Genomic DNA, 13422 nt, shown 5'->3' with positions numbered 1-13422 from the left:
TCAGATTGACTTTAATGCACCAGTTTTGGTCTCCTCATGATGTGTGGTGTAAATCTGTTTTACATTTAATCTTTTTTTTCCACACAGGAATAATGAAAGGATATATTGTAGCTTCTTTAAATAGGAATGCATAATGCTTCACCGGAGGCAATCTATTCACTTTATTTTATCTACACAAGTTACTCTCCATTACTATCTATTCTATTTTCTTTACTCTCCTGTACAAAACATCTTAATTAAATTCATCAGTCTTTGAAATATTGTTACTTTAATGCCATTAGCTGCAACAAAATACCTTGTGCATTATCATTAACAGGATAACTGAAGAATAGCTTTATACTGTATACCGATTTACATTACATTGAAACAGAAGTTCGTTAGAAAGAGAGAGAATCAAAGTGTGAGAGAGAACCAATGGGTCAGTGACCCTGGAAAGGTCAAGCTTACAATGTAAATGCATGCAGTCATATTAAAATAATACATATACCCTCTAAATATTTTTTCATGTCTCTTATAAAGAACATAATGGCACAAATTCATGTTTATGAATCATACAATTCCTACATGCAGAGAAAAAAAGGTTGTCAAAATTGTATAACAGCTCGTCACTTGGGCATTACTCTTAAAAGGACATTTTAGTATAAAAAATAATAATAATACCACAAAAGTTTTATAGTAGTACCTTAAGGCATTCATCTGTGTACTCTAGGCCTCCTAAAAGGTGCACATTAGTACCCTAGACTTTATATGTGTTTATATTGACTTGCATATAAACACATTAGCTTAATTTTATAGCACACACGCCTAGGGCCAAAGGATTGATTTTTAATGGAAAGTAGTAATATGCATGGGAGACACGTAGTTCTGTTTTTGATCTTTGGTTAAACTTGGCTACGGCGCCCACATTTAGATTTGTTGTAAATCAGTGTTTTTGTATGTAAGGAGTATTACAATGACTGGTGTTGCTTGATCTTGTCTTCCCAAAGCAGTAGTAGTTACTAAATTGCTTTTGGCCACATTTCATATAGTGTTATAGTGTTTATCAACTGTATACCACAATTAAACCCCTTCAAAGTTAATGTAGGCAGCATTGTCTGTGGCATATTGCTAATAAAGTTTTTTCAGAATTTTTAAAGAACCAAAATGGCTGACACCATGTATGCTCTATCCTTCTTTAACCTTTGGCAGCATCCCCCCACCCGCCCCCCTCGCTGCAGAGAGAACTAGAAGGGGAGAAAAATCTCCATCTCCATGGCAACAGTGGTCAGGTGATCTTATCTCTTAGTCATTGTGCTGACTCAGAAAATGGGGGATCGAGGAGACAGGAGAGGGAGACAGTCAAATAAGCCCTCATTTAAATCTGTAACCATTATATCACCGAGTAGCATGAGGAATTCCTGCTAATTCGCTGCATGTGTGTAAGAACTGAGTACCTCATAATCTATTACATTATTTCATCTCTGATGTGACCAGCATAGTCAGGAGAGAGAAAAGTTGAATGTTGAGGAAAATAAGTACCTACTTAGGTGAAGGATGGGGATCAGAATCAAGAGAGGTAAATGCTAAAAATTGTGCTGAGTGTTACAAGTACAGTGTACCAGAAATTCAAATAATTAGGCTATAGTAATATTAAAGGTATGCACTTTATTTTACAGTACTGTTTCATGTACTTTATTGTTATTACAATAACTGGGTAATAACTAGGTATTAACCCTAACCTACACCAAAACCGATTACCCAGTATTTTTAAGTAAAATAAAAAGTATTTTATTTTACTTTTGCTGCAAGTACATGCACATACATACTGTAAAATTAAGTGCAAGCAGTAAATGTATAATCAAATATTATATAAATAATTTGTATAAAAATATAAAGTATTAATGACGATATATATATATATATATAAAATCCAATTAAGTACTACTGTTGAAATGTATAAAATACATCATTCAAATGTTTGAGGTCAGAAATAAATAAATGCTTTTAAATTGATCAAAAGTGACAGTGAAGACATAATGTTACAAATATTTCTAATCAAAGAATCCTGAAAAGAAAAAGAAAAAATGTAACATTTATATAGCTATTTTCTAGACACTCAAAGCACTTTACATATAGGGGGCGGTGATGGGGGGGGGTCTCCTATGTGCAGCAGCTTCCACCTGGATGATGTGACGGCAGCCATATTGTGCCAGAACGCCCACCACACACCAGCTGATTGGTGGAGAGGAGACGAAGTGAAGAAGCCAATCCTTATAAGGGGATTATTAGGAGGCCATGATGGACAGAGGCCAATGGGCAAATTTGGCCAGGATGCCGGGGTACACCCCTACTCTTTTTCCGAAGGACATCCTGGGATTTTTAATGACCACAGAGAGTCAGGACCATGGTTTAATGTCTCATCCGGAGGACGGTGTTTGTTACAGTAGAAGTCTCCATCACTACTGGGGTGTTAGGACCCACACAGACCACAGGGTGAGCGCCCCCTGCTGGCCTCACTAACACCTTTACAAGTAGCAATCTGGTCTTCCCAATTGGTCTCCCAGGTCAGTACCTGCTTAGTTTCATTGGGAAAACAATCTTGGGCTCCAGGGTGATATTGCTGCTGGTCAAGAGAATATCATGATTTCAACAAAAATATTTAGCAGTACAAAAACTTTCAACATTGATAATAATAAGGAATGTTTCTTGAGCACCAAATCAGCATACACTGAAAAAATAAAACCCTTGGATCAACTTAAAAAAATTGAAGTAATCGATCACACGAAATATTTTACATTGACTCAAGTAAATAATTTAATTTAGTTTAATTTGAAAAGTTTAAATCCATGCAACCACTTTTTAAAGGTTGATCAAACTAATTATTTTAGATTGGAACAAACTAATTATTTTAAATTGGATCAAACTAACAAATCATTATTTTATGTTGGGATAAACTAATTATTTAAATTAAAACAAAGTAATATTTATAGGCCAAAGTAAATTAATTATTTTAGGTTGTCTCAAATTAAGATGTCATTATTTAAAATGTATAATCAAAACAAAAAAAAAGCTTTTAAAACATTTTGATCAATGACTATCATAACACTTTCCTTTAGAACACATTTATATTTATTGTTCAATGAACATGTTCACATGTATGAAGAACAGTCTGCTTCACACAAAAATACAAATTTGTTACAAATAATCAAATCACCACTTGATGACATCACATTAGTAGTAATATTAAATTAGGAATGTTTGTCCTGACAACACAGTTCACCATAAAACATCCTAAAATACAATTAAAATATTAAGATACAAATGTATTTCATGTCCATAAATGTATATGATGATGAACAGTCTCTTTCAGCTGAACACCAGAGACAAATCCTGGAACTGCTCCTCAGACAGTGAACAGTGATCACTGCATCAGTTTCTGATACAGAGCTGTAAGCTCTACATTTAAAGGGTTAGTTTACCCAAAAATAAAAATGCTGTCATTAATCACTTATCCTCATGTTGTTCGACACTCGTGAGACCTCTGTTCATCTTCGGAACACAATTGAAGATATTTTAGTTGAAATCAGATGGCTCAGACAGGCCTTTATTGACACCAATGTCATTTCTCTCTCTTAAGACCCATAAAGAGTTCTGATTGGGCCAGCGCTTCCCGTGTTGTGATTGGACAGCAGCTTAGCGCACTTTGCCCGGAAAGGTCCCGCCTCTTACCATAACGGGGCGATGCAAGCGCTGAATGCGCGCTCTTCTCCACGTAGGAGAGCAACGAGACCACGCCCCCTATTTTGTGTGTTCTTGTGGGTGGAGCGTTAGTCAACAAACGGTTCTAGTGACGTCATTCCTGAAGGAAGTGCAGCGGTGTAGTCCAAACCGGCCGTTCGCTGTAGGCTTTGAAAGGGAACTTCTGTTAAATAAAATATCTCGCTTGGCATTGAACTTTGAGCTTTATAATTTTACAGGTATTATTTATGCTCTAACGGCAACATTTCACACTAACTAAAGTTTGAAAGATAGAATTGCGAAGAACGGGACCTTTAATGACAGAATATTCGTTTTTGGGCGAACTAACCCTTTAAATATAACCTATTTGTATGCAATATAGCAAGCAGGTTCCGGACCTCTGATCCTTCAATGACAATTTTAATGTCTTTTGGTGGATGAAGAGGATCCTCTTTCCCAGTGATAAAGATCGCCATGGTTGTTTGCTCCAGTTCTTCAATCTCATTTTCCTGCATAAAAAACAAAGAGAAAATAAGTACATTATAGTTTCAGAACTCTCCCATTTTCAGCTCTTACACACTCTAAACTGAACTTGAATAGGCGTGTGACGAGTGAGAGCAAAGCGAGGCCGGTAAGTAATTGGATGATCAGTGCCAACTGCACGTCACACTGGTCTCAGAGCTTTCACAGAGGAGTGAAGGGAGAATAAAAGGAGGAGCGACGACAGTGAAGGAAGAGAGAGGACCAGGCATGGATTTTACATAGCATATAGGTGTTAAGTCATTTGCAAATGGATTCCTTTGGACACACTTATTTTGACAGTGTTCCAGGGAAGACAAGGAAAAAAAAGATTGTTTTGGTACGTCTAGACATGGTCTAAGTGTTCACAGCTCAAAATTCAGCAACAAAGATTTCTTATAAATCGTGTTAAAATCTTATCTTGTGAGCTGAGTTTCTCATCACACCCCTATTTATTAAAAGTGGCTAGGAAAACCTAGACTATGACCATGTTAGTCTGTAGGTGTTATTTGTGTGAGCAAGTGAGAGAGATGCCCTTACCTGGTATTCTTTGAAAAGGTGCGCAAAAGGTTCGCCGAGGTAGATCAGAGATTTGAGGATGCATTCTCTTCTGATGGTGATGTCTGCAGTCTGAGTAAGAACAATAACTATGAATTAAAATTAAACAATTACAAAAAAAAAACCAAAAAAAAACAACACTATTCAGCCATGGATCCCACTGATTATCAAATTCATAGATACCTCATCTAAAACCTGCAATGTCCTGGTGGACTCCTCCCTTGCTCCTGATGACCTCCAACAGTTTGGTGGAGTGCTTGTCCAACTGCACCAAGAACTTGTAATCCAACTTGTCACCAAAGGAACTGTTGTAATTCGCATGAACTTAAATTGATCTTAAAAGTAGAGCATACAGAAATAAGTTTAGAAGATGGTGAACACAAAACAGAATCCCCAGCACAACCGTACTAAATTACAACAACAACTCATTAGTGAATCAACAGTTAGGTCTAAAAATGTGGAATGCCAGGGTATGGCAAATGCCATACGTAAACGAGTAGTCGTGTGCCCAGTCTATTCTCTGCTATATGCCGACCTAAAACATTCACTTTCATAAAATCATCATCGCAGTAGTCCATATGTGACATCAGTTAGTTAATTCGAATCTCGAAGCATCGAAAATACATTTTGGTCCAAGTATCACAAAAACTGACTTTTAATCTACGACGTGTTCCTCAAAAAAAGATTAAAATGGTTCATGAATCAGTGAATTAATCAATGATTCGGATCGCCAATGTCACGTGATTTCAGCAGTTCGGATCGCGTGTCGAACTCCCAAACTGCTGAAATCACGTGACATTGGCGATCCGAATCATTGATCAATTCACTGATTCACGAACCGGTTTAATCTTTTTTTAGGAACACGAAAGAGAAGACAATGCTGAATAAAGTCTTTTTGATATTTTTGGACCAAAATGTATTTTCGATGCTTCAAGAGAATCTAATCAACCAACTGATGTCACATATGGACTACTTTGATTATGTTTTTATTAGCTTTCTGGAAATGGACAGTAAAGTGGGCATTGACTGCATATGCTCTGGGACTAAAATATAAAATATCTTAAACTGTGTGTGAAGATGGAGGTCTTAAAAGTAAGGAACGACATTAGGGTGAGGAGTTAATGACATTAATTTCATTTTTGGGTGAACTAACCCTTTAAGAGCTGGAATAGAGTGTGGCCCCTTTAAGAGCTGCGAGTTTCACTATTGAACTGCCGGTATTTTGTGTGTGTGTGTGGAACTGTGCCGCGATTCACGCAAACTGTGAGAAACACAGACTCGGGAGCACTCTTTTTCAGAAAAGTAACCTGCTTATTCGTTTTAGCTGATTGTAATGTATTTAGTTCAATACTGTAAGCAGTGATGGTGTTAATGATTTACCTCAGATATATGAGCAAGCGCTTCAGCGCGCTCGGACTGCAGAGAATGTGCTCAGCGAAAAAACACACTTTTCTTTTGAACTGGAGTCTAATAAAAGTTAAGCAGAAAATATTGTAGCTTATATAGGCTATAACTGCACTTGTTTCGAGAAATGTTATTGTTAACTCTTTCCCTTGACACGGCCAATGCCCCCACAAAATGAATTTAGATAGTTTGCATGCATTTAGGTTATTACTCACCCGCCCAATGAGGGGCTAAAATAACCGAACGTTATAGTTTGAATGAAGATTACGAACATTTCGAGTGCTATCTTAAAAGTTAATTTACACGCTATCAAGCGTTAGCGCTGAAATTACGGCCAGACTCAAGTCCCGTCAGATATACTTGAGGTAAAAACGTTAACGGTAGACAAAGTTTCTCTTACCTTATCAATGTTCCTCGTAGTTCTGTCTCGGAGCCTGGCTGGATGGGTCTGACGTCCGTTGAAATGTAACGTTATCGTCACGGCCACCGCTCAAGTTCGTGCTGTGTTCTTCTCAGACAGTTCACAGACTTTTTTTTTTTTTTTTTTTTTGAACCACAGAGAGCGGGATCTGCAAGTCAACAATGCGCATGTGCAAATCCTGCTTAATCTAAAAAAAATGCTCTGATCAAATTAATAAATTCAGTTTAATGTCCCGCTGCCCATTTAGATTCTATCAATGTAAAAAAATGGATTGAACCATAAATCTAAGCTAAAATGTTTACTTGACATGAAAAAATTTAAAAAATTAAGCTATTTCAATGAGAAAATACACATTAAACGAACAACACTAAAGTTATACTTTTTTCAGTGTATTAGAATGATTTCTGACGGATCTTGTGACACTGAAGACTGGAGTAATAATTTACATAAATACATTAAAATAGAAAATGTTTTTTTTTAAATAATATTATTTTCTAATAATAGTTCACAACATTAAAAATGTTTTACTGTTTTTTTTAATTTATTTATTAAATAAATACAGCCTTGGTAAGCATAACAGAACAGACTTCAAAACATTGCAATGGTGTTACATATCTGATATTCACTGATCAGATCAGAAGTGTTAATCTAATCACTCTCATCTGAGTCTAGGTCAGAATGCTCTGACTGGGCGACACTCTGTGAAAGACAGGAACAGCAGCTAGGAAGTTCCCCAAGTGAGCTTCTTTATTCTTAAACTGAGAATAGAAAGAATGCGTCAGTATATCTGGATGCAGCAGCCGCTATTCTGAGCAAAATAATCATATGAACATGGTTTTGTGCTGCTTGACAGAGAACAGAACATTCTCTCCCAGAAGCAATTTTTTTTAACCAGGGCGCATCTTAAGTAAACTGCATGGCTCAGATGCCGTGATGGTACGACTGCTTACTCTGCAGTCTGTCGTGATGCTGTGAGAGCATGAGGTTACAGTGCTTGATTCAGAAAGTCATCTGCTTACTGGCGGCACTTTTGCTTTAAGAGCCAGTTAGCCAATCAGAAGGCCAAACAGTAAGAGTATAGGGTGTCCTTGGAAACGACCTTGTGGGGTTGAGAGACATACCGGGTGAGGAAACAACCTCAGTAAAGGTCACGGCAGGGGAATCAGAGCTGTATGTCAGTTCACGAAATGTGAAATGATTTAGAGATAAAGAATGTGAGATACAGAGATGAACGAGGAGACAGAGAGCACAGAGGTCTCTGCTACACACACAGACGTCATCCCCTCCAGATTAAAGTGACCGCACACCATGTGTCCTCGTTGCATAACGACTTCCCTGAAAGGAGTAGAGGACAAGATAGGAATAGACCAGGATTACGGAGAGGCGGACAGGAATGAAAGAGGAGGTAAGAGAGGAAAAAAGAGAGGATGGGGGAATGTGATTGGTTTTGAGCCAAGGATTTTAAAGCAAGCAATCAAGTTCAGATTAAACGTAGCGCTGTTTTACCTTTATGTCAGGCTTTTGTATGAAATGGGAATCCAAATCCTCAAGGCCTTAGAATTGACAAAAAATCTATCACCTGGCTTCACAGCAGGCTTAAGATTGTCCGAAACTAATATGCATGTTTGAGCTGTTTTAACTGAAAGCAACTTGCACTGACATATATTAAAATGTGTCAGTGCCATTGTTTTTGCTCAAGATGCTCCCATAATGTTAAAGAGCATTTACAAAAGCTACTTAAATGTCCTGATTGAACCAAGGCCTAATCCTGGCTTAATCTAAACCCTGTCTATGAAACCAGGCCTAGATTTCACAACTTGAAAATTTCACAGGATGTGTTTATTGTTAAAAGTCACTTTTTTATATAGGCACACACTTTAAAGTCTTGGCTACAAAAAAGTTTATAGTTTAAAGTTTAAAAAGAAATGTCATGTCATTTATAAAATAAAATAAAAACGAACTGTAAACACTTTCCCAAACTTTTATGTTCATATGAATTTGGCCATGGATAATAATTTTTTTTTCTGTCTTGTTATGTCGTGATCACGAGTTAATTATCTTGTGATCTCAAGATAACAAAAGTTGTTTTTGAGATCTAATCACATTAGACCATTCAGTTATATTAATTGCCTAATGCACACAGTACTGCACAAATTATAGTGATCACGAAAGGTCTTCAACGCGTTCAATCTGGACCAGTACAACACATGGTGGATAGGCTATACCGCACCCCATCAGTTAATTGGTTCTATACTGCCACCTCGTGGCGCAGTTGTGTAACTTAGAAAATATGAACTCGTGATCACGACAAAACAACTTTTGTTTTCTCGAGATCACGAGAAAATTAACTCGTGATCACGAGAAAACAACTTTTGTTATCTCGAGATCACGAGTTATTTTCTCGTGATCACGAGAAAACAACTTTCGTTATCTTGAGATCACGAGAAAATTAACTCGTGATCACGACATAACAACACAGAAAAAAAATATTATCCATGGCCGTTCAGGGCTTCCGTACAATCTGCTTACCCCCCATGGATATTTTAGGGACAGACCGTCATGCTTACTTTTTCTAATAATTATAATTTGTTGTATGATTCTTGCTGTACAAATTCATATGTAATTGCTACCTCGTAACATTATATTTTAAAATTAAAAATACTTTTGTTCTGAGAACATAGTTAAATCCATGATTATATAGCTGTCTCTTGCTTGAATATGCTATCTTAGTACATGATGATTATATTGGATTTTTAGTAGGCCTATTTTAGTTTTGAACTAGATTTTACAAACTTAGACTAAAAACAATTGACAAACATGCACCTTTTTCAATTTGTCTTCAGTTTTCTAAATCAGAAAGCTCTAGCAGTCCTTGTTCTTTAATGTGTCTCAGTCAGCTGAACAGAGAAAGAGAAGAACAGGGAACCAATACCTCATTCTAGATTCCCAGGTGTGGGTCCTCAGGTTTTATTAGCATTAGGCTATCATTTAGTGTAGCATCTGAAACTGCTGTCTCCACAGTAAATTCAGTTGTGATAAAGCACGTGCACATGTTTGTATCACACATGGATCAGTAGCTCATCTATCATCGCTTATGATAAAGTGTTTTTACTTATAATGAAGAACAAGGTGTGTAGACACACACCACACCCTGAAGATAATGTCACTTTTGGCCCATTAGTCTGAAAAAGTGCTGTGGCTAGATTTTAGACACCTCATAATTTCCCTGTTTCTCAGTATTGCATAAAAAAAAGCATATAGACACATACGCATGCACAAAATATCAAATCAGCATAATTTCAGTTGACAGATTTGTTAGCGTGTTTCACACCTGTGAGGAGAACATTTTATTTCACTCCCATGCTGTATAAGAACACACATGTAATGACTGGGCTTCTGTATCTGATTAGAACATTTCTACAGCGTTTTGTGATTATTTAGATGAGACTTGCTTTGAATGAATTCTCTCTTTTGATACCCGCCATACACCGGAAACACGCACATGCAGAAAATTCACCATGTAAGGGAGTCTATAAATAGCAGCATGACATCACAGCCCCTCCTCCACATCTGTTAGTCATGCTATTTATGCTTCACACACACACACACCAACGCATCAATTCACACATGCAAAGTTCAGGGCTCAGAAATCCAATAACCAATGTTGAATTAAACAACCGATCAAGCCTGTAGCCAATGCAATGTCGAAAGACAGATCAGTCCACAAACCATCCCAGACAGAGATGTAATAATTTATTCCAGCATAACATGAAATGTCCATACAACACAAGATTTTGTAGCTTTTATGTCATCTTTTGAAGAACAAGGTTAATTTTGTTTTAAGAAAACAAAAGCTGATCAAGTGTGATCTCATGAGTGATGACTAATTATGTGGTTATCAATGAACCATGTGGTGCTGAATTCATATGAGCAGGTGGACAAAACCTAATCCATTGGACAATGTCAGTTGTTAGTCACGTTGATTTTGAGGGGTTGTCTTAAAACAGTGGAAAATGGAAGACGTTTTTTTTTTTTTTTTAGAACTCTGCAAAATCAATGACTAATATCCTGTATGCCACTGTGCTAAGGGGAAATTACTCAACCTCATTACCCAGACAACGACAGAGAAAGGTTCTCATTCTCTACCACCTAAAATGATTCTGGGTTAGAGAAGACCTCTACTCTACTCCAGTCCACATAGTCATAGAGACTAATCACAGCTTCTATTACTCATCACACACAAAGAGTAACTATAGGGGGGTCTGACTCTGCAGTCTGAGGTATATCATACTCTTAGACTTTTTTCAAATGTTGTAAATTGGGCTTACTACTGTGGAATCATTCGCTATATAATAATCTACTATACTATTCACTTATCATCACATCATTTCTTTCATGCAGCCTATTGAGATTAATCGTAAGACGAGTCTCATGTGTGCCTTGGTTGCAGAGCGCTACTAGTTTTTCTCAGTTACTTTGGTACACTACTCAGAACTAAACTGGTTCAATTTTCACATCATTGTGGCATCACAAAACGCAGTTCTTCGAACAAGTTGCAAAGGCTTTGGTACATCCATGCAAATGAGTATTTACAATTATCTGCTATTTCCTACATTATAAATTGCTTATGTCATGTTGATCAAAATGTATTATAATGATGGTTATAATAGTCTCATCCCCCACAACATTTAGGCATTAGTTCATAGCATACGTCTTTACGTGAAAAATTTTCATAATATGTCAATCATGTCTATATACATTTCCATTAGACTTTTTTCTAAAGCTATTTGTTGTGATGTAGATGAGAATTTGTGGCCTAACAGACAGGGACGTCAATAGGTGTAGGAAGACTGTACTGTTATTCCTACAGCACTGCAGTTTTCACTAAGAAGATTGTTCTATGTTTACTTTTTTTTTTTTTGCTATGCAGTGCTGTCTTTGCCCGCAATGACATGGCCTGTCAACAAATTACAGTAGAAACAGTAAAAGCGTAAATGTGAATCTTTTCCAGTGTCTTGGAATCAAACGCCCACATACACTAAGGTGTAACCAACCATTTACAATAATTGTCATCAAAACTTAAGCCATAGTTTACATCAGAATATCCCTCCAGTGTACACTGTTATATTGACAACATGACATTGTTTTTTAGCCTTGTCATTTTGATGGCACTGACATGTTCACATCACTGACAGATATTTATTTTTGAGAGATGAGCTAAGGATGAGCTAAGGATTGAACAAGGATGAAGGATTTTGAGCAAGAGACCAGCTTTTGCAGGTAATCCATGGTGTTTTGCTATTTGTACAAATTGTTTTGAGAAATGCACTTATTGTTTTGCAAATGTTGAAGATGATTAAATAAATGTACCAATAAGACTGAGAAAAACTGTAATATGACACATAAAGCTGTTGCCTATGTAGTGTGTTTCAAATCAGTCCTTTTTATGAGTTTCCATTTCTGTTAGGATGCTGCTATAGAAGTTAGAAACTTCTATAGAGTGAGAAGCTCAATGGGTTTTGGAGCAGAGCTACTGTGTTTAGAAAATGCAATGCACAGTAAGGACTATTTCTGATACAACTTATCACACACTTAAAATTTTAATAAGTGTGATGTGTCATGTAACAGAAAGCAGACTGTATAAGTATTTAGGGAACTTTATTTAGCAACAATCTCTGTGGATCAAAAATATTTTGTATTTGATCCAATTTTAAGTAAATAGTGATTTTTTTCTTGTTTTAAATAAAACTTAGTAAGGGTTATGCTTAAAACAAGAGCACACTTGTTGGTACAAGGAAGTTTCAAGGACATTCCATTTATTTGTCTGGTTATCACCAGACCAAGCTCAATTTAAAGGTTCCTTAGAATGAAAAATTGAATTAACCTTGCCATAGTTAAATAAAAAGAGTTCAGTAGGGCATCACATACAGTGAGTCTCAAACACCATTGCCTCCTCCTTCATATGTAAATCTAGTTTGTGAAAAACACCAAAGAAAAACAGGCTATTTTCAACAGAATGCCACCTGTGACGCAATTGCTGGGATCCTTAATATGCCTCCAACATTTGCATGTCAGCCCATGTTCATTTTCAGGCGGAACTGCGCAGCTGAATCATCAGTTCAGCAGATAAACAAGTGTTACGCAAGGATAGCGAAAACGGCAGATCATGGAAATAAATGTCATGTTCCAGGCTGTGCAGGGGACGTGAGGACTTTTCATAGCCTTCCCACAGATAAACAATGTCAACAGTCATGGTTGATGTTTATTTACAATCGGATACCGCAACATAATTCAAAGTTGTTTGCTCGGCCCATTTTACCCATAGACTGTAAAAAAATATGGACGTAGTGTCCGTGACGTCACCCATAGGATTCTGATAAGCCGTTCTGAAGCTAAAAGTATGGGCGAGCTGGGCGTTGCCATCTTGTGAGCGAGTCGTCGCGTGCCACTCCCGGATAACAGAAAATGGGCAAAAAGGCGGGATGTGCGCGGAGCTGAGGTGACGCAATAACTATAGACGGCGGATAAATGGCTATCCACTTGTAACCACGCCCTTAATTATGCAGAACCTTAAGGCTTTATATAACGTAAACGAATGAGTTATAAAAAAATTCACCCCCCTCAGAGTTGTCATGAAGATCAAAATTAGCCTTATAAGCCAAAACCACAATTTGTACCAGGCTGTAAACATGTTTTTTTCAGCTTTAAAGTTGAGAATTTTAACATGGGGCTCAATGAGATTCTGCTCCCTTCTGGAGCCTGTCCCTAGTGGCCAGTTGAGGAATTGCAGTTTACATTACTTC

General features: G+C 37.1%; 1 long non-coding RNA gene across 1 annotated transcript; it reads right to left on the bottom strand.

The window, feature by feature from the left end:
- Positions 1 to 2942: 2942 nt before the first annotated feature.
- On the bottom strand, positions 2943 to 6740 carry LOC137083762 (uncharacterized). The gene is made up of 4 exons (XR_010906599.1): positions 6599 to 6740; positions 4978 to 5129; positions 4777 to 4866; positions 2943 to 4226 (listed from the first exon to the last, which is right to left on the bottom strand). It is a non-coding gene; the product is annotated as an uncharacterized lncRNA (long non-coding RNA).
- Positions 6741 to 13422: the final 6682 nt, after the last annotated feature.

The sequence above is a fragment of the Pseudorasbora parva genome, chromosome 7 (genome assembly GCF_024679245.1).
Source record: "Pseudorasbora parva isolate DD20220531a chromosome 7, ASM2467924v1, whole genome shotgun sequence".
NCBI lineage: Eukaryota > Metazoa > Chordata > Actinopteri > Cypriniformes > Gobionidae > Pseudorasbora > Pseudorasbora parva.
Note: the sequence above shows the minus strand (reverse complement) of the source record. Positions and strands in the feature narration are given on the sequence as shown.